The following is a 23,769-nucleotide window of genomic DNA, read 5'->3' as shown; positions in this document are numbered from 1 at the left end:
CGGTTCCTGACTGAGCGCCTAGAACCGCTAGACCACCGCGTTCGGCACATTACTTTTCACCTTAACTCATATCCTCTCAGTCGGATTTAAATAAATATGATGTGGAGGAAGGCTGATTACACTACGTACTTTTAGCGTCAGCCAAAGTCCGGACGTGGTAGCATAGAGGTTTTGGCTTGTACAGCACTACCAGTTTCTTTACCTCCACCATACGCAGGTTAAATTCAACTCTTCCAATCGAATATTTCCTTGTATCTAGAGAAAATATCCGCTTTTCCCCACGCATTGTTGGAGCCTTAGCCTCCACTACGGAGTGGTATGATACGTTGCCCATTACTATTGTCGAATTAGGAGGAATATTTGGCGGCAAAATATTATCTTCACGGCCGGTGAATATGTTCTTGGACGAACTGTTTCGCTGCGTGTCTCGTGTTCAGACGTGCTGCGCCGTTATTATCAATGAAACGCTAGCACAAAACAGTTGTTCACAATACTGGACTACTGTACAATACTTCAACGCTAGGAAATACCACTTCGCAAGGAGAGCTAATGAACATAGGTGCATCTCATGCGTGACACTACGTGGTACTGTTTATTCACAGAGTTTCTAAACGAACGCTTTAACAACCATACTACTGGCGCCTTGCTAGGAGGTGCCGGCGCTCCATTGGTGTTACCCGGACAATGATGTGGCGTCGCCTCCGGCTAGCCAAACGTCAGAAATGGCATCTAATTTTGAACGCACTGTAGAAGCCTTAAGATCGGTAACCTGCATCTGCGACTCTGTGACCGTTTTAGATGTTTAGGAATCGGTATTCCTGATACAGTTAAGGGTCACGTGCTAGCAGCTATACTGCAACAAACAGCTGTGAGAGACACTGCCAGGGAAGATGCAGAAGTACTCAACGAAAAGATGGAAGATATTTTTCTGCTTTGATTAGCAAAATACGCTTACCTCATGTGCTCAACAAGATCTTGAACAGTCTTCATTACATTTTCAACAAATGTATACATGCCCAATGTGTTCTCTACGATCGAGATCCTTTTTATTAAATATAATACAGCCAGACCAACTAGTGCACCTGTAGCGAGAGTTTACAGTACAAGGGGAAATGTGTTGATGGGAATGAAAGGCTAGTTGGGAGATGAAACATTTGAAAAACAACTTTTTCTGAATATACACTAAGACAGAAGGGGTTACTGACCATGTCCTTCATTACCGATTGACATTAATGGTTGTATCCTTTCTACACATATGGGGTTCACAGTCTGTTTAGAGATGAGCTACTGTTATAATAACTGCAGAATTAACTGTAATGACAGCTGTAAACAATACTGTTTCTTTTACTGTATGGTAACTATATATGTAGCAAAGTTATATTTTTCATGATACTTTGCCACTCGCCACGCCAAGATAGCATGCTTTTTACTGAAATGGTTTGTTCCGCCCTTCAGATATCTATCTTTTCTTTGCATTTTATTGGTTTAAATGGCTCTGAGCACTATGGGACTTAACATCTGTGGTCATCAGTCCCCTAGAACTTAGAACTACTTAAACCTAACTAACCTAAGGATGTCACACACATCCATGCCCGAGGCAGGATTCGAACCTGCGACCGTAGCGGTCACGCGGTTCCGGACTGTAGCGCCTAGAAGCGCTAGACCACCGCGGCCGGCTGCATTTTATTGCGGCTGCGCTTAGTATTAAGACATCAGTATTTTGTCATGACGCTATTTTGCTTTATTACCATTTTAATTACAATGTTAACGTCATTTCTGTTGTAAATGGTGAAATATGGAAATTTTCCAACGTGAAAACCGGCGATGAAATAGAAAGGCAAAGGTAGGTCGATGACGACAGTGTTGCCAATCCAATAACGCCGAGCACGGATCCGAAACGGACGTTTTGGAACCCGTAGTCGCACATGTTTCCAACCTAGTCAGAGAATATGCAACCAGGAACGAGGAAAACGCAAACTCAGCAGTCGATTGCTTCATTCAATGACGTACCAATTGCTTGTAAGTATGTTGACTACAAAACGAAGACTCGATTTGGCTACAAAGACGTTAAGAAACATAAGTACTGCATTAAATTAATAATTTTTACACTTAACCAGAAATATTCAAGATAAATTTAATGCACAGAGTACACAGCCAAATTCATAATTTGAAAACGTTATGAGACATACAGAAAAGTAATTTGATAACGTGTCAAAAGACTTAAGTAATGAATTAAATTTAAAATTTAGTGTGCGAAGCACTGAATTAGATTCTAAATGTCAAGACTTGTCGAAAAATATGCTCGAGAAATTTGATACTTTGATGACAGATTTGAACGGTCAATGAAATACGAATCTCACGCATATCAGAACCGAGGTCGTGAGTCTCACAGCACATACCGTCAGATTCCTGATGAAGTTAAAAGGTTTTCTGAAGATGTATAAGAGTTGAAAGATACTCAGACAGCTGTGCAAACAAAAATATCAAATTTGAAAAGCAATTTAACGAGCTTTTCCTTGAGCGAGATCGCTAGATGCAGCAATATCTCGCTGCTCAAGGTGAAAAATTAAATACAGTTTTTTTTTGTTTTTTTTTTTTTTAATGAATGAATTTCTGAACGCTATACGGACACACATCAGAAAGCGGTGCAGGAAATACGGACCCCAGTGCAAGCGGTCGGTGAGGAAGTATTGTCCGAAGCGGTAACATCCGGCGAATCTCTTCGCAATGAACTCTGTCAGATATAAAATACTTTAACAAACGAGTTGCCTGGCTGGTGGCAACATGTCGACGACTTAACCCTCAGCTACTATGGATGTTGTTGCCAGGAGGACAGTTACTATTGAGGGGTCTGTCAGACCGCATTTTTATTTTTTATGTATGAAATCTCTACTTCGGTACATATATATTTTCATGACATCCTGTTGTTCTTTTTACTTCTTAGAAACAGGCTGTATGGGAATTTGAATTTTTTAAATAATTTGAAAACGAAAACTCAGCAATATTTGCAGTTTATTTTTATTTTATGTATTACTAAAATACAGCAAATAGTTTCCTCTCTGCTCATCTGCTCACTCACAGATTGTCGTCCGGGAGACAGTATTACAGATTCGCAACATAACTATATGGAAAAACGCATTTCGGTTATGATACATTGTTTCTGGAATCAGCTTTGAGTTAACACTCATCGTTTCAGCCCTAGAGCGATTATTCCACACATAAATTCTATCAAGGGCGAAATTCTGCCAAAGTTTTATTTAAAAATCAAGAAGGAAGGTATTACCCTATTATTATTCTGAGGCCATGAAACAAATTTTAATTGCTTTCAGGCTGCATGCATTTCATGCAGGCCCTCCTATAATTCTCCAATCAAATCGGAACACCACACTGTTGACACGGATATCTTGTTTTCCACTACAAACAAGAACAACAAACGCTGATGTTTCTCGTTTTTCAAAACAACAGCAAGTTTTCTCCGATACTTTTCGGAATCTGTTGCAGTCCAGCCAGCTGCAAGACAATGTTGAGTTGCCTTGTTCTTACGTTATTTTTCTCCATCGAAAATATCTTTCTGTTCTTACCGAAGAAGTACGCTTCCCCATCACGATCATAGGTCACATCTTTATTTTCAGGTTCCTTCTCCGAATTAGTATCGTGATCACTGAATACTCGAAATCAGGGTCATTATCAACGTCATCAAAGTTTTCATCTTAGAATTCTGGGGCACCAACGTCAGTCCCGCAGAAAATTTGTAGCTTTATTCACTCACTCACCATAGAGGAACGGTAACGTTTAACACCGACATGACACCGAAACGCCATGGTACGTCTGTGAGACCTCCCAAGGCTCAAAAATTAGAAATAAATTGCAACAACAACGCCAGATTTCTGGCACGTGTTGCTTTCCATTTGCTAGGAAGACACAGGGATTTGTGAAATATCACAAGACAAAAAACGGTAGAGGTCTGAGAGACCAGCCATAGCAGTTAAGGGTGGATACAGGAGTCACCGTGCGTGAGAATATCTTCACCGCCGTTTTTGCATTATAACATGTCGGGGGCGAGAGAAAATTACGTAACTTAACGGAAACATACTGTACCTTACTATCTGTGTGGGAACTCTACACCAGAACCAGTCTAGACCTTGTGGATGACATCGGAAGTTCACTGAGGCTTTTTGCTGATGATGCTGTGGTGTATCGAGAGGTTGTAACAATGGAAATTTGTACTGAAATGCAGGAGGATCTGCAGCGAATTGAAGCATGGTACAGGGAATGGCAATTGAATCTCGATGTAGACAAGTGTAATGTGCTGCGAATACACAGAAAGATAGATCCCTTATCATTTAACTACAAAATAGCAGGTCAGCAACTGGAAGCAGTTAATTCTATAAATTATCTGGGAGTACGCATTAGGAGTGCTTTAAAACGGAATGATCATATAAAGTTGATCGTCGGTAAAGCAGATGCCAGACTGAGATTCATTGGAAGAATCCTAAGGAGATGCAATCCGAAAACAAAGGAAGTAGGTTACAGTACGCTTGTTCGCCCACTGCTTGAATACTGCTCAGCAGTGTGGGATCCGTACCAGATAGGGTTGATAGAAGAGATAGAGAAGATCCAACGGAGAGCAGCGCGCTTCGTTACAGGATCATTTAGTAATCGCGAAAGCGTTACGGAGATGATAGATAAACTCGAGTGGAAGACTCTGCAGGAGAGAAAGTTTCGAGAGCATACCTTCACCGAAGAGTCAAGCAGTATATTGTTCCCTCCTGCGTATATCTCGCGAAGAGACCATGAGGATAAAATCAGAGAGATATAGCCCATACAGAAGCATTCCGACAATCCTTCTTTCCATGAACAATACGAGACTGGAATAGAAGGGAGAACCGATAGAGGTACTCAAGGTACCCTCCACCACACACCGTCAGGTGGCTTGCGGAGTATGGATGTAGATGTAGATGGAGATGTAGATGACAGCGACTCCAGACGCGTTCTTGTTGGAAAAAGGATTACTGAAACACTGCCAACTTCAGATTTTTGTTCCTGAAAAGAAATTACCACACCCCGTTGTATTTATAAGAAGTTTTAGAAGAGTGTTGAATACCTAATGGACAGATCGCAGGAAAACGCGGTCGCTGCAGCTTATATGCAAGGCGAATCGGCATTGTGGGCCACAGATACCAACGAACAATTTCCTACATATCATCAGTTTGAGCAAGCGGTCCTCACTCACATACAAGTCCGCCTACGGTGGGAAGATTTCAATCCTGAAATGTACTATCCTGTGTTAGGGAGCCGTCAAAAGTGTTTCGAGCATTACATTAATAAGAAGCGATGTAGGGATAATGCCACCCAAGGACGTCAATCGAAGCCTAAAAGGCAAATTGCCGGTGGACATACGTGAAAAATTAATTCGCGTGCCGCGAGGTAACATTAAGGGTTTTCTGTCCGTTGTTGATGCTTTAGATTTAATCCATGACGTTACGCGACGCGTCAACGGGATCGGTGGCGCGCCAACAGTGCATTGCTGCAGCCGAAACAACAGTGACCGGAACGCCGCCGCCGGCCGGGGTGGCCGTGCGGTTCTAGGCCCTACAATCTGGAGCCGAGCGACCGCTACGGTCACAGGTCGAATCCTGCCTCGGGCATGGACGTGTGTGATGTCTTTAGGTTAGTTAGGTTTAATTAGTTCAAAGTTCTAGGTGACTGATGACCTCAGAAGTTTAGTCGCATAGTGCTCAGAGCCATTTGAACCAAGCCAACCGGAACGCCGCCGCTCGCGACAGTGGGACGCCTCCCACGCAAGACGCGCTACAAAATGTAAACAGAAATCAGCAGGGGTATAACGGCACCGGATTCCGGCGTAGAAACCGCAATAATAGGTTCCACCCTGGTTATCATAATGGTACGAACAGATCACATGCAGGGCAGTGGTTATCGGGGCACAACCACGGTACTGTCCACGCAAGATACTGTGGCCAGTAGATGCGCGATGTACAGAGCAGCCATGTGGAGAGCAGTCGTGGTTGGAGTTGCAGACAGGCGCCCTAGGGGAATGCCGAGCGCTGGAGAGCAAGTGCCGTTCTAAGCTGAAACTCTTTTTCTTGTAAATATTAAGTGTAGCCCCTCCACGCCAACACTTGCATGGTGACCATTCAACAACATCTATGTATCCTCTCTGCTTTCGTTAGTGACTCTAGAAAATTCCGCTGAAAATACAGTGATATGTTATCCCTTGGCTTGTTGACCATTTGTTCAGAGAAGCTTCATGAGTGGCGAATTTTGCGCGAAACCTACAAAATGTATATTGTTGCCATGCTAAAATTGGCTTCTTTTGTCAAAACGCAGCCCAGTTTACAAATTAACGTGATTTGCAAACACAATTGCGAGAAAATTCTGAAACAGTGGTTTATTAAGTTTATTAAGTGATGAACTGAGGAAAAGTAGGGGCAGTAGCTTATGAAGAGGCACAACCTCGCCATAAAATAAACGTGTGATATCTTCAGTTATGTTTTTACCAAACATATAACATTTCTCCTTTCACCACAGATCGATGGTGTTTGAAAAATATATTCTTTCATTAAAAAAAGGCAGCAGTTGGTGGAATAACACGGTATATAACGAAGTTTTGCTTAATAAACTATGTCAAAAAGCTCTCCTTGTTGCACGCTATCGTTTGCCAAAATCTCTATTCGATATCCCAAATCGTTTACGAAATATGAGGAATGTCGTTAATAAAATGTGAGGAATGTCATGGATATTTCGCTCACGTTTTATCGGTGGCGATTGCAAATGCATGTCCCACATAAGATCAGCTTTCTAGAGAATGGTGTAGATAGACACCTCCACTCAAATCTACCGAAATATTCGATATGTTAGCTAAATTTCATATGCAGCAACATATTATGTAATATGCACCAAATGCAAAATCATAGCATCCCTTATTTTTCATGGATAAAAATTTCTCTCCACATCTTACTTCCATGTAAATATCACAATAGCGATGACCATTAACGCAATGATGGCCATATCATAGTTAACCTGACATGTGAAGCTATACGAAACGCAAAAATGCGTTTTTTCACCAAATAGATTCGTAAAATAGTTTGAGGAAGATATCAGGGAGTGCGCCTCGATTCTGTCATCGTCGACTGACGGAAAGGCGGCAGGCACTATCGGCCTATTCTTCCGAACAAACGAATGAACTCTTCTAGCGCTTTGGACGAAAATTGGTCACTGTGCATCGCCCACCGTACCCTGCGCGGACTCTAGCCATTGGAGACCAAATTTTCCACAGAAATCATGGCGGTAATCAATCTGTTTTCACCAACAGGGCGGTCACAAACCCCATGAAAAGAGACAATACAGATCGTGGAGTGTGTGGGTGAGAGGCCTCCGTAAATGAATTATGCGTAAAACTGACTGTTTGGCGGGAATTAACTGTTCTTGTAATACGACCAACATGCTTAGTTATAATTATGATCAAGATATCCGCGATGAACTGTGTAATGATCCTGTATCATGTAGGGAAGTGTAGGTAGATAGGAACAAGCGGTGGTGAATGGTATAGTCGGAGGTATGTCGGTCAGTATAGTGATTTGCTCCAGAGCTAGTCTTACTGTTATGGCCACTAATTTCTTAAAAGCAATTTTGGAATGAACCAAGGTTATGGCGTTGCCCGCACAGAACTGTGTTGTGTCGGGAGTTACTGGCACACGCACGCAAAGAATAGAGAAGCAGGTGCTGGTTTTAACAGAATTTGACAGAGGAACAGTTGAGTGCACGTTGTTACTGGTTAACGGTCTAACCATACTTTGTTTGGAGCGGATAGAGTACCTCAGATGGAGGAATGCGTGTGTCAACCTCCAACACGAAACATTCGCCCTAGTTATTAAAGAGAAGGGGCAGCGCGGGATTGGCCGAGCGGTCTCGGCGCTGCAGTCATGAACTGTGTGGCTGGTCCCGGCGGAGGTTCGAGTCCTCCCTCGGGCATGGGTGTGTGTGTGTTTGTCCTTAGGATAATTTAGGTGAAGTAGTGTGTATGCTTAGGGACTGATGACCTTAGCAGTTCGTCCCATAAGACTTTTTTATTTTTTTTTTTTTAATAAAAGGAGCTGAAATTAAAATGAATTCCTACTAATGAACATCAGGGCAGATTATTCCAGGACCTGAGCTTTAAATCTACTTGGGGCAGACATTTTACCAACACCGAAGCAGAAATCGGTCAATGGGAATGATTATCTACCCGACGCAAACAAAATTTGCACCAAGGTTCAGGAATAGGAATGTCTTGGCGTACACCAAAATGATGAACATAAGCACCCATGTACATGATTCCCCTAAGAATCTTGTTATTGTGAAAGTATACATCTACCATATGCATGTTGCTCCCCATGACCGTTATCATAATCAAACCTACACCATGAACCAACACTTTCGCAGGGTGCTCACGTAGGACATTATTAAGACCTCATTCTCTCCCTACTGCAGTCCGTTGTTAGCCATAGAGATGCCAGGAGATGCCATGCATTTAGTTCTCGATGCACATAACATCAACAAAATCATCATTCCCGTACAGATACGCCCTGAATCTCTTGAAGAGTTATTGCAAGAATTTTCAGGAATGAACTTCTTAACGTCACTTGATCTCCAATCATCTAACTGGCGTGTGCCATTGTGAGAAGAATGTAGGAAATATACTTATTTTGTCTTAGCCCAACAGAAGTTCGCGTCATCTACAGATTGAGTCAGTATTACGCTTCACATATGATGTATTGTTTCATAGGAGCAATATGCACGACGAGCTGTGGTATGTGTGTGTACCTTGTGCATATACGCGGATCACCTGATCTAGTATATGCACATGTCTGTGTACAGTGTAGAACTGAGAAGCATACACGGAAATTTGACTCATACTGTTACTTGCCGAGACTGCACAAAGGCGTGCATTGTTTGTTGCGAGCTTGGGTTGTCTGTCAGAAAACTTAAACCATGAACTTGCCCAGTAAAATTCCGTTACATCCGATTCTGACAACTAAACCGGGGAAAATCGTCTTCGTTGACATTGTTTTGATCCTACTTTCAAGGAAGGAAAGGTGTAAAATATCTGGTTGCAATACACGACTAGTTTTCAAAACGTATCTGTCTACACATCACAAAGTCTACTCATGCTGGACCAGCAGTCAAGAGGTTGAGGGATCACTACTTCTCTTGCTTTGGCAAACCTGATGCAGTATTATCCTATAGTGCATCAGACTTCACTGGACGAGTTTGACGCTCATTTCTGCGTGAGCATAACATCAAACAAATTCTGATTTCGGGTTTCTATTTTATAAAACGAGTTTTCAATTAATTCAACCATTTTTTCGGACCTATGCACCATGAAAACAGACAAAATGGGTTGATTTCGTCACCCTCTTTGAGGGCAAACACCACATGATGTTATGCTAAATAAAGTCGAGGAAAATGAGTGGGTGGCTCCATTTCCACTCGCTCTGAGATATGACATCTCATGGGAAGAGGAAACACGCCAAGCGCTTGTGTCCTTAAATGCCAGCGCTGTGACACGCTGTAAGGTGGCTATAATTTCACACCTTACAAGCACTCATCTACATACTTTGCCGTGATTTACAACCGGAATAGATATCGTTTGATAGGTTGTACATCGTATGTATGAATATTTAAAGGAGACTGACAATGTCACGTGCACCTTGTAAATAGTTGTTAACGCTTGTGGCATGAAAGGTGATGGAGTGTCTTTATTATCAAAATGACATAACGAATGATTGCCTATACTAGTAGAGGTTGGAACGGCAGTGAAAATGAAACGGCAGGCGTAACTCGAGCCCGGGGTGGAAAAGCCCGCACAGGTGTGGTGGTCCTGCTTGACACAGGAAGTAGCCAAGACGGACGATAGGGGGACCTGAGAGCTGAAGCACAATATGGCGGCGGCCGGACGGTATTGTAGCGGGGCGGAGGGATAACCGGATAATACTTCGAAAACTCAGAAAATCTTGGACGCAGCAGAGAGGAACGAGGAAGCGTTACCTTGGAAAACACGCAGGCTCAGTTATTTCCGAGGATTTTTACTCTGAGAAGCGTACCATTGTATGTATTGCTAATTAACGGGGATAGGTATTTCCTCGCAAACCTTCCGCGCTGGACGGCAAAAGACTAAAATATGGTTGGTCGGCGTTCGGAAGAATCTGTAGAGAGGGAGAATAGTCGGTGGTTTCGAGAATATGATTCTCCTTCTGCAGTTACGAGGGAGGGGAACCGAGCTTTGCTGGGAAGCCAGCGGTGGAGAGGAAGTAGTCTTCAATTTTGAGTGCCCGTGTTTGACGGTCGCTCAGTATCAGCACTTGTTGGTACAGACGGACTGGCTGTCTTTGCTCTCAGGAGATTTTATAGTTAGATCAGTTAGTTACTGTATTGTTGCAATCTTATATGATTCTGCACTTCGTCTCCGGGTAGGGAGTCGTGATTGGAGGCACTTCTCTACTCACGTAGACACGTTATCTGAATTCAGTCCTTGCTGCTGGGAGTTCTCGTTTCTTGTCTGTAGAACACCGAGACGATAGGACCGTATTAGATTATGCTAGTCAGAGGACCGCCTTCTTCCCTAGTGTTTGAAAGAGTTTATTTTGTGGCTGGAGTTTTTCAGTTTTCCTATCGTCGCAGACATGTACGAGAACCATCACTCCGACCCACCGGACGCAGTGCATACGGTGACGTTGCTAAATGCCTCGACTTAGTAGGGCTATAAGGCTAAAAAGCTGTGATAACGTAAGTTTCATTTCCACTGAGGTTGCACACCACTGTAGAACATCTTTGAAAGTAGTGTCTTCTAGTGTTTCGTACGTAGATGATGTCAGTCACTCCACATTATTTATATTAGATCGCTCTGCCATAAAAGTGGGCGGTTTTGGGAAATTGATCAGTAATATTAGTTAGGAAATATAAACATTTGTAATATAAAGGGGTTTTTATTTTACAATAAATGTATAAGCAGAAACAACAATTATCGATAATTTTTATTTATGGACCGTCTAACAGCAACTGAATAAAAAACAATTTTACTGCCATACGCGTTTCGCCTTTATTTTCTGCAAGGCATCATCAGTGGCCTGGAATATGTACATATGTTAGCTATTTAATTTACATTTTTGTCACTGTGCCTATAGGTTATAAACAGTTCTGATGGTTGGTATTTCCTATTAAGTAGCAATGTTTTTAACTGTACTTACAGGTTTCGTGGACAATTTCTTACATATTACGCTCCTGTTGCATTATTGGTGTTGTTCATCTTCTTATGAATGCCAATGTGCGGTATTTTTTTTCCCACATTCCACACCACTATGAACTGAAAGCTTGTTTCAATGGAATTTTTTGGTTTATGTTGCCGACTGTCAAATGTTTTTGACAAAGATCGAATGTTATTGTCAAAACTTTCGAGTGTAATTATTGAAGTATCTGTGATCTGTTCGTGTATGCATTTGTGTGTGCGTTTGTTTGTGTGTGCGTTTGTGTATGTGTGTGTGTGTGTGTGTGTGTGTGTTTGTGTGTATGTGTGTGTTTTGAGTGTGTGTTTTGCTGTGATATAATTTTTTTGTGCTGTGTGTGTGTTAAGGTGGTTTTCTTCTGTGTATGTGTGGACACACACACACACACACACACACACACACACACACACACACTCACAGCCCGCAAAAAAATTATACCACACCAAAATACACACACACACACACACACACACACACACACACACACGCACGCACACACAAGCAGAGCCAAAAAAAATGATGATGCCTTGCAGAATATAAAGACGAAACGCATATGGCACTAAAACTGTGTTTTATTCAGTTGCTGACAGACGGTCCATAAATAAAAATTATCAATATACCGTAATATTACAAGCAACTGAGGAAGACAGGACTACAAAAGTTGAAGATGAAACATTTATCATTTAGTAGTTACTAGTTCCCTTAATCATTCATTTATGTTTAAGTTGTAATTCATAAATTAGAGCAAAAAGGAGCATATAATATCACAACTGAAAGATCCTAAGAGCTGCTTCAGGGGGTAGTCAGTATTTTCCGTTGCACACATTCATTTTACACCCCCCTGGAGTAGCACCTAGGAACGCAAGAGAGCATATCATAAAAAGCTAGGCCATGCCGAGTCATTTGACCTAGATGAGATTGTGTTACTTAGGTCTGATTCTAAGTGATCCTTTCTATACGAAAGGAACAAAATATATTGGCCAATACCGAATACCGAAAAATTGGGTGCTTCCTCCGTCTAAAGTCAAAGGCTTTATCACCACCGGGATCTAACGAAATTTGTGAAGCAGAATTTTATTTTTATTATTGTTTATAGCTGTAACTGTACTTGTTTTACTTGTGATGTATTTGTATCATGTACTTTATGTATGTCACTATGTCAATGTAAAATACACTCCTGGAAATTGAAATAAGAACACCGTGAATTCATTGTCCCAGGAAGGGGAAACTTTATTGACACATTCCTGGGTTCAGATACATCACATGATCACACTGACAGAACCACAGGCACATAGACACAGGCAACAGAGCATGCACAATGTCGGCACTAGTACAGTGTACATCCACCTTTCGCAGCAATGCAGGCTGCTATTCTCCCATGGAGACGATCGTAGAGATGCTGGATGTAGTCCTGTGGAACGGCTTGCCATGCCATTTCCACCTGGCGCCTCAGTTGGACCAGCGTTCGTGCTGGACGTGCAGACCGCGTGAGACGACGCTTCATCCAGTCCCAAACATGCTCAATGGGGGACAGATCCGGAGATCTTGCTGGCCAGGGTAGTTGACTTACACCTTCTAGAGCACGTTGGGTGGCACGGGATACATGCGGACGTGCATTGTCCTGTTGGAACAGCAAGTTCCCTTGCCGGTCTAGGAATGGTAGAACGATGGGTTCGATGACGGTTTGGATGTACCGTGCACTATTCAGTGTCCCCTCGACGATCACCAGTGGTGTACGGCCAGTGTAGGAGATCGCTCCCCACACCATGATGCCGCGTGTTAGCCCTGTGTGCCTCGGTCGTATGCAGTCCTGATTGTGGCGCTCACCTGCACGGCGCCAAACACGCATACGACCATCATTGGCACCAAGGCAGAAGCGACTCTCATCGCTGAAGACGACACGTCTCCATTCGTCCCTCCATTCACGCCTGTCGCGACACCACTGGAGGCGGGCTGCACGATGTTGGGGCGTGAGCGGAAGACGGCCTAACGGTGTGCGGGACCGTAGCCCAGCTTCATGGAGACGGTTGCGAATGGTCCTCGCCGATACCCCAGGAGCAACAGTGTCCCTCATTTGCTGGGAAGTGGCGGTGCGGTCCCCTACGGCACTGCGTAGGATTCTACGGTCTTGGCGTGCATCCGTGCGTCGCTGCGGTCCGGTGCCAGGTCGACGGGCACGTGCACCTTCCGCCGACCACTGGCGACAACATCGATGTACTGTGGAGACCTCACGCCCCACGTGTTGAGCAATTCGGCGGTACGTCCACCCGGCCTCCCGCATGCCCACTATACGCCCTCGCTCAAAGTCCGTCAACTGCACATACGGTTCACGTCCACGCTGTCGCGGCGTGCTACCAGTGTTAAAGACTGCGATGGAGCTCCGGCAAACTGGCTGACACTGACGGCGGCGGTGCACAAATGCTGCGCAGCTAGCGCCATTCGACGGCCAACACCGCGGTTCCTGGTGTGTCCGCTGTGCCGTGCGTGTGATCATTGCTTGTACAGCCCTCTCGCAGTGTCCGGAGCAAGTATGGTGGGTCTGACACACCGGTGTCAATGTGTTCTTTTTTCCATTTCCAGGAGTGTATGTTATAGGAATGAATGAATGAATAATAGAGACTGTCGCTCAAAATACTGACTGCAAAATAGGCTTGTGCAAGAAGTAAACTATTCACTAAAAATGGTGATAGCTTTGCTTGTGCAAGCAGTAAACTATTGACTAAAACTGGTGATAGCTTTTTGTGATAACCAATTCCGTATTATAATGATGATTACTTTTCTTGACGATTAGGTCCTCTACAGACAATTTAGTGACTTCTGAAGCACTAATTTTAGTAATGTAAGTTAATTCAAGTTAATATGTAATGTAAATAGTAATCTAGAAGTTAGTCACTGAGAATGTGAATCCTCTCGCTAAATGTGTCACTTGTGATTGAAATGTCACTGTAATTACCTGTACGGGGATGACTTTTGTGCATAGAGATCGTCTAATAGGAACATGGATTATCAGTCATTACATGGTCTACTAACCGTAAGAAACATGGACTTAGCGCTACTCGCTATTCGATAACTTTCAGCGAGACACAGATCTCTGGAACCAAAACGTATATGGAAGTTTTCAGATTCATGAACTGAGTACTTCAGTGAAAGTAATTCTTAAATACCTAATTAGTAAATCAGTTTAAAATTCTATGATAACTGTGTTTACTGTAATTTATTACGTGATATGTTTTCCTCAAGTGTATTTGTGTTTATGCTCTGAGAATATGTATTTATGTATATTTGGTACATGTGCTGAACCTGATAAGGAACATGAGTTATTGGGTGAATGTTTAAAGTGCGTCATTTGTTTAAAGTGCTTCTGTCGTACTGCCACGTTGGCACTTACACTTCGTGTTTGAGAAGCTCTCAAAAAAATGGTTCAAATGGCTCTGAGTATTATGGGACTTAATTTCTGAGGTCATCAGTCCCCTAGAACTTAGAACTACTTTAACCTAACTAACCTAAGGACATCACACACATCCATTCCCGAGGCACGATTCGAACCTGCGACCGTAGCGGTCGCGCGGTTCCAGACTGTAGCGTCTAGAACCGCTCGGCTACCCAGGCCGGTTGAGAAGATCTAATTACTTTTTAATTCGCCTTTTGTATTGATTAGAAAGTACGCACTTATAAAAAAAGAATCTTCGAAAAGCAGTTGTCTCTATCGTGGGACTGTGCAAATATTATGCACAGTTCTCGTGCACAGTTTATTAAAAGACAGGCGTGTGACGAATAATGACGCAAAGACATGCTATGAAGTGAAGATCCTCACTAATGCTTTGGCGAAACAAAAGTTTCTCATCTCTGTGTGAGGTCAGTAAATATGAAACAGAATAAAGTGTACAGTAGTGGTGTTTACTCCACCCCTGACTGGCCTCTATGGGGTACCGTACTAAGGTGTTGTGCATTCCTTGGACACTGAAATCCTGTATTCCTCCATGCAGTGCACTATTCATAAACACTACGACGGAATAAATACACTTCACGTGTGACGAATTTAATAGTGTGAGAACTCAAGAATCTCCTGTCCCGGCGTGGTAGCCGACGGACATGACCTTAACCATAAACCTGATTTATGCCATAGATTGCGCATTACTAAACTATACCGCTTCCTCCTGTGGAACCAAGAATTTACATATATGCCATATACGGACATTCCAGTGTTGCGTTTTGCGTCCTTTTAATATATAATTACAACGTATAATTTAAGAGACATTTCTGCTCTCTTGAGCAGTGTTGTTTGTTTAGGATTAAATGTTGAGCCAGCAGATACGGCGCATCGTACCAACTTACTGTCACTGTGTATAAAGCGAGTCCCTAGTGAAGAGGATTGAGACTAAAGTTTTGCATAAAAGCAGAAGTGCGTCAGGAAATCAGCTCAGAACATAGCATTGGCAGCGATACGTGAACGAGTCTTTATTGAGCACTGATGCTTGACTCTGACATCGTTTCATGAATGCTATGGAGTACTGAGCAAATCTTTGGCAACACTCCGGAACCTACCAGTGCGCACTTACTCTCTCGCGACCTGTTGTTCCTACAACCAACCATCGCACTGATGATGGCAGTGGAGGGGCCGCCTGCGGTCATCAAGCCGAGGAGTGGCCTGCTCTCCCAACCTCTCCCCCTCTTTCACCGAGTGCTCTTTACTGATGCTTGGAATGAAAATATCAACAACGAATCCACACTGAGTTTATATCTTTTAGAAGATTCTATAAACCACTGCGCCACATGACCACGAGAATACTTTGTTATTGAATCCATTGATTTACTCAATATTGATCGCCAGAAGACCTCGAGTCTACCTTGCTATATATAAACTCATTACCATTGAACTCTTCTGCGTCAACCATCGACAGAAGATTATTAGTCTATTTTTTGATTATGTAAATACTCTTTTCGTTAAACGAAATTCCTGATCTACGAACGAAGGACATTGTGTCTCCACTGTGTTTGTGTAACTTCAGCCTTTCTTCGGACCATCGCTGATCGTCGATCCATAAAGATGTCTAGTCTACTTGGCATTGTATCGAGCAAAATTTTTTGAAAATGGTAGTGATCTGAAGCACGATCATCCCAAAATTCATACTACACTAATTTACGACGTTAAATCATTAGAATCTGTTATACTATAAAATTAAATATCTGATTTCTAAAACGTTGTACTTCTATCAAAAATTTTAGCCTTTTGAAGTTATCACCGATCTGTGGATCTGGTATCGCTTGTAAAGACGCACATACTTTATGGATGAATCTGCACTATAATTTACTGAAATAACTGTAACATATGCATGTATCTGAATCAAACTCATTATCTGATACAACTGTAAGTACTATGCTCTGAATTTGTATGGTATATGTACATTTAACCTGTGTACCAGCTTATTTATGTACTGAAATACTTTCTGGAATGAAGATATGAAATCCCATTGTACCACTGCATTTACCCTAATGTTGGGGTAAGACTTGAAGGTATTCGGTGCTTCAGAAGCCTTCAAGAGGGCATTTATTATTACTTTCTATTTCATCCTATTTTGTATGTAAGAACTGTTTGTGAAATAACTTCGTAAAAGAGGCATCCACGCTCTTACTTTACATTGACGCCTCTACGTATATGTCTCAACTCCTAGAATCTCTTATCTAATCGCTGGACTAGTTTCGTTAGTCTGACATTTTTGTACTTCCCATGTTTTGTCTTCTCTCGTGAGTTTTTTTCTTTCATTTTCTTACTCTCGTAAGGTACTGAAGCAATTCTGCTGTGCTCTTTGTCAGGATTATAATGTAAACAATAATTAGGATTTTCTTAGTACAGCTTAAAGTTGAAGTTATTCTGCCTTTTACTTCTAACAAAAGCTATGTCACTTTTATGTGACTTTTAATTTGTATGGTGTGTTTTCAGAAGATTTCGACTGGAATAGAGGCATCGACTGCACATTATTAGTGGACGGTAATAACCGACCACTTTTCGTGTTCAGTCATAACTTTTCATTGTGCCTTATGCTATACGTTCCTGAGATACTTGGACCAGTAATTTTATTTGTATCTTGCAAATTTTTAATGATAGCTATGCAGTGAATGATTCGGTCATTTGTCTACTAAAATGACGTCGCTGTGCTGCCTACACCAGTGGGACACCGGCTCCTCCAACTTTTAAAAGTTTTATGGTGGTTCACTTCCCTTTTATGTTTCCTCAGCTTCACACCCAACTTGGTACAAAGCACTGGTTATATTACTGCGCAGGGCAGTAGGTGTTGTAGACGATAACACACCTTACGGTTTTTTAATCAATTTAGGGGTACTAAGGTGTCAATAATTGTAAAACTGAATTCCTGTGCTACTAGCCGAGAAATTTCAAATTCTGTTGATTTTACATGTAAATGACTTGAAACTGTTTAAATTTGGGGAGGACTTGATACCATTTTTGAATTTCTTGCTTTTCTTTGGAGTGACTAAGGACGGATTACTTGTATTGCAATAAAAATAATTATATGTAAGGAATCTTAGTACCTGTGTGAACAGTTGATAAATATTCAGGAGATTTGCTGAAGTGATATTAAATATTGCTATCTCAATGTTGGATTTACATTTCTGTTTATGAAGCCTTAAAGCTAAAACCTAAACTCCTCCCGAACAGGCCATGAAAGCCCACCGGACCGACCGGCCGTCACGTCATCCTCAGCCCACAGGCATCACTGGATGCGGATATGGAGGGACATGTGGTCAGCACACCATTCCCCCAGCCGTATGTCAGTTTCCGAGACCGGAACCGCTACTTCTAAATCAAGAAGCTCCTCAGTTTGCCTCATAAGGGCTGAGTGCACCTCAATTGCCAACAGCACTCGACAGACCGTATGGGTATATGACGCCTTGCGTTATTTGAAAACTATTTTGCCCTCTGGAGACAAACATTAATGAAACTGGGTTTCTATTTATGCATATTCATTCTTACTCACTGCTGTGTTAAACTTAGAATTATTCATGTACAAGACTTTATTCTACTTGGGGGTGTATAATATTCATGTTGTTTTTCCATGTATCTGATTGTACTGGACGATGTATTTAAACTCCTACTACTTTGGCTACGGCACAGTGTGAATTCTGTGAGGTACAGCTGTGTATTTGCAATTTATTTATTACCAGTAAGGGATTATACCTCCCCCCATGAACCATGGACCTTGACGTTGGTGGGTAGGCTTGCGTGCCTCAACGATACAGATAGCCGTACCGTAGGTGCAATCACAACAGAGGGGTATCTGTTGAGAGGCCAGACAAACGTGTGGTTCCTGAAGAGGGGCAGCAGCCTTTTCAGTAGTTACAAGGGCAACATTCTGGATGATTGACTGATCTCGCCTTGTAACACTAACCAAACCGGCCTTGCTGTTGTGGTACTGCGAACGGCCGAAAGCAAGGGGAAACTACGGCCGTAATTTTTCCCGAGGGCATGCAGCTTTAAAGTATGGTTAAATGATGATGGCGTCCTCTTGGGTAAAATATTCCGGAGGTAAAATGGTCCCCCATTCGGATCTCCGGGCGGGGACTACTCAAGAGGATGTCGTTATCAGGAGAAAGAAAACTGGCATTCTACGGATCGGAGCGTGGATTGTCAGATCCCTTAATCGGGCAGGTAGGTTAGAAGATTTAAAAAGGGAAATGGATAGGTTAAAGTTAGATATAGTGGGAATTAGTGAAGTTCGCTGGCAGGAGGAACAAGACTTTTGGTCAGGTGAATACTGGGTTATAAATACAAAATTAAATAGGGGTAATGCAGGAGTAGGTTTAATAATGAATAAAAAAATAGGAGTGCGGGTAAGCTACTACAAACAGCATAGTGAACGTGTTATAGTGGCCAAGATAGACACGAAGCCCAAGCCTACTACAGTAGTACAAGTTTATATGCAAACTAGCTCTGCAGATGACGAAATAATTGATGAAATGTATGATGAGATAAAAGAAATTATTCAGGTAGAGAAGGGAGACGAAAATTTAATAGTCATGGGTGACTGGAATTCGTCAGTAGGAAAAGGGAGAGAAGGAAACATAGTAGGTGAATATGGATTGCGGCTAAGAAAAGAAATAGGAAGGCGCCTGGTAGAATTTTGCACAGAGCATAACTTAATCATAGCTAACACTTGGTTCAAGAATCATAAAAGAAGGTTGTATACATGGAAGAACCCTGGAGATACTAAAAGGTATCAGATAGATTATATAATGGTAAGACAGAGAATTAGGAACCAAGTATTAAATTGGAGGACGTTTCCAGGGGCAGATGTGGATTCTGACCACAATCTATTGGTTATGAACTGTAAATTAAAACTGAAGACATTGCAAAAAGGTGGGATTTTAAGGAGACGGGACCTGAATAAACTGACTAAACCAGAGGTTGTACAGAGTTTCAGGGACAGCATAGGGGAACAATTGACAGGAATGGGGGAAAGAAATAGAGAAGAAGACGAATGGGTAGCTCTGAGGGATGAAGTAGTGAAGGCAGCAGAAGATCAAGTAGGTAAAAAGACGAGGGCTAGTAGAAATCCTTGGGCAATAGAAGAAATATTGAATTTAATTGATGAAAGGAGAAAATATAAAAATGCAGTAAATGAAGCAGTGAAAAAGGAATACAAACGTCTCAAAAATGAGATCGACAGGAAGTGCAAAATGGCTAAGCAGGTGTGGCTAGAGGACAAATGTAAGTATGTAGAGGCTTACCTCACTAGGGGTAAGATAGATACAGCCTACAGGAAAATTAAAGAGACCTTTGGAGAAAAGAGAGCCACTTATATGAATATCAAGAGCTCAGATGGAAACCCAGTTCTAAGCAAAGAGGGGAAGGCAGAAAGGTGGAAGGAGTATATAGAGGGTCTATACAAGGGCGATGTACTTGAGGACAATATTATGGAAATGCAAGAGGATGTAGATGAAGATGAAATGGGAGATACGATACTGAGTGAAGAGTTTGACAGAGCACTGAAAGACCTGAGTCGAAACAAGGCCCCGGGAGTAGACAACATTCCATTAGAACTACTGGCGGCCTTGGGAGAGCCAGTCCTGACAAAACTCTACCATCTGGTGAGCAAGATGTATGAGACATGCGAAATACCCTCAGACTTCAAGAAGAATCTAATAATTCCAATCCCAAAGAAATCAGGTGTTGACAGATGTGAAAATTACCGAACTATCTGTATAATAAGTCACAGCTGCAAAATACTAACGTGAATTATTTACAGACGAATGGAAAAACTGGTAGAAGCCGACCTCGGCGAAGATCAGTTTGGATTCCGTAGAAATGATGGAACACGTGAGGCAACACTGACCTTACGACTTATCTTAGAAGAAAGATTAAGGAAAGGCAAACATACGTTTCTAGCATTGGAAGACTTAGAGAAAGCTTTTGTCAATGTTGACTGGAATACTCTCTTTCAAATTCTGAAGGTGGCAGGGGTCAAATACAGGGAGCGAAAGGCTATTTACAATTTGTAGAGATACCAGATGGCAGTTATATGAGTCGAGGGGCATGAAAGGGAAGCTGTGGTTGGGAAGGGAGTGAGACAGGGTTGTAGCCTCTCCCTGATGTTATTCTATCTGTATATTGAGCAAGAAGTAAAGGAAACAAAAGAAAAATTCAGAGTAGGTATTAAAATCCAGGGAGCAGAAATAAAAACTTTGTGGTTCGCCGATGACATTGTAATTGTGTCAGAGACAGCAAAGGACTTGGAAGAGCAGTTGAACGGAATGGACAGTGTCTTGAAAGGAGGATGTAAGATGAACATCAACAAAAGCAAAATGAGGATAATAGAATGTAGTCGAATTACGTCGGGTGACGCTGAGGGAATTTGATTAGGAAATGAGACACATAAAGTAGTAAAGGAGTTTTGCTATTTGGGGAGCAAAATAACTGATGATGGTCGAAGTATAGAGGATATAAAATGTAGATTGGCAATGGCAAGGAAATCTTTTCTGAAGAAGAGAAATTTGTTAACATCGAGTATAGATTTAAGTGTCAGGAAGTCGTTTCTGAAAGTATTTGTATGGAGTGTAGCCATGTATGGAAGTGAAACATGGACAATAAATAGTTTGGACAAGAAGAGAATAGAAGCTTCCGAAATGTGGTGCTAACTAATGTGGAGGTATTGAATAGGATTGGGGAGAAGAGACCCTTGTGGCACAACTTGACTAGAAGCATTGGAGGGCAGCGTGGAGGGAAAAAATCGTAGAGGGAGACCAAGAGATGAATACACAAAGCAGATTCAGAAGGATGTAGGTTGTAGTAGGTACTGGGAGATGAAGGAGCTTGCACAGGATAGATTAGCATGGAGAGCTGCATCAAACCAGTCTCAGGACTGAGGACCACAACAACAACAACAACAAGGGATTATAGTATTTTAAATGTTATGAATATATGGAGTTTCTGGGGCATGCTGCAGTAAATAATTTCAGCGTGAAGGAAAACTTATTCAGTGTTTGTAACTTGATGTGCAAAGTGTAGGTTTCCGATGCCTCCCTTGTGGAAGAATAGAATGAGACTTCAGGTACTTCTAAATGCAGAGTCCCTTTCAAATGTCCAGAATGTGCTGAATATATTGCAATATAAAATTCTTATAGTTTTTCATAATTTCTTTAATTAAAATTAATGGGTCTAGTACTGTGAATAAATGTTGTGTCTGTAGCAGCCTTGGGGCAGAACTGAACATTGTGCAGTGTGATTTGGAACATTTCATGCTTCTAATAAGATACAGTTACTGTATAACATGAATAATGAATCATCGTGTAGTGATTGATAAACTTTTTACCTTTTATCTGTTGGGACTCTTAATGTAATTCATGTCATTTGATTCATTCATGGATTGTGGTGGTACTGTCAGATCTTGACAAGAATTATTGAACATTATTATCTTACATTAGTGATTTTGTGGTGATACAATGAGAATTGGTGGATTACAAGAAGTTTATCTTGTCTTTCCTTATAAAATGTTGATGTGTGATCATTACCTTACTTTGGTTTAGCGTTATTCTGAAGGATTTGATTGTAATTTAGGTTCTTTTATGTATATCCGTGAAAAAATCTGCTGATGACATGACTGTGAAGAAGAGTTATAAGATCTGTTGAATGGAAGGGACATTCGAATAAGTGTGGAATATGGATTGATAGTAAACCAGAAAAAAAATCAGAAATAGCATAAATTAAACTAATGAGGATCTTATCTTCCATATTGATGATCATGACTTATATGAAGTCAATGAATTTTGCTACCTCAGAGGCACAAATAAAGAGGGCATTCCTGGCTGAGAGAAGTCAACTGGTGTCAAACGTAGCCTTAAATTAAGGAAGAAATTTCTGAGGATCTTCGTTTGGAACACAGTCTTGTACAGTAGCGGATGACTATCAGTGGGAAAACTGGATCAGAAGGGAATTGAAGAGTTTGAGAAGCGGTGCTAGAGAGGAATTTTGAAAATTTTGTGGACTGATAACACAAGGATTAACAAGAGTCTCTGAAGAATCGGCAAAGAAGGGAACGTATGGAAACACTGACAAGAGGAGGAAACAGAGTGATAGGACATGTGTTAAGGTCTCAGGGAAAAGCCTACATCGTACTAGAGGGAGCTGTGAAGGACAGAGATTGGAATACATCCTATAGATAATAAAAGATACGCTGCAAGTGCTAATCTGAGATGAAGAAGTTAACACAAGAGAGGAATTCATGACGTGGTTGACACAGGGGAGGAATCTGTGATGGGCTGTATCAGACCAGTCAGGAGGCTGATGAGTCAAAAAAAATCACTGCATAATGGAGAATGTTGAAGTGCGTGTACAGATGTTAGTTCTCTCCTCTGTGTTTGTACTTACCATCAGAGATCTCATCCAGATACTGGAGGCTAACCTTAGACAATTGGAACTGTTAGAAATCAGCTCTAAATAAGAGAACACTTGTATAATGTTGGATGCAGAAAGATACCGCCTGAGTTAATGGTTGGTTTGGATATTGTTAAAAAGCAGGAAGTTGAAAGTACAATTGAGGAGCCAACTGAGGAACAGAAGGTTGTTACAAATGTTTAAACTTATCACTAAGGCACACAAGCTGATAGATCAACTGATGGTAGTGCTGAGCAGAGCTCAGTTGCCAAAGTGTCTGTGACTTAATGGAAGTTACAGCTGTTCAGCAAAGAAGGTGGTTGAACCTGGTGATCTCAAAGTACAGGTTAAACCAAAAGTGAGAGAGGTAGTGAGCAAAGTTTCAAGGAGAAGTGAGCTAACACGGCTATGCCTACTTGTGTTTAGTGTGTGTCTGGTTTTGTGTATTCTGTGTCGATAAGCAGTACAATTTTCAAATACCTCATGTCTATTGCTGAAGGTAGCCTGTACCTGTTTTGTTGCCAGATGGATGTGAAGCAATGTGTGAGTTGAATTTCAAAGTGTTTTTACCAGGAGAATTTCAATTATGTGTCTGAGAGT

The sequence above is a fragment of the Schistocerca nitens genome, chromosome 6 (assembly GCF_023898315.1).
Source record: "Schistocerca nitens isolate TAMUIC-IGC-003100 chromosome 6, iqSchNite1.1, whole genome shotgun sequence".
Taxonomy (NCBI): domain Eukaryota; kingdom Metazoa; phylum Arthropoda; class Insecta; order Orthoptera; family Acrididae; genus Schistocerca; species Schistocerca nitens.
The sequence above is the reverse complement of the archived record's forward strand: the minus strand, read 5'-3'. Positions refer to the sequence as shown.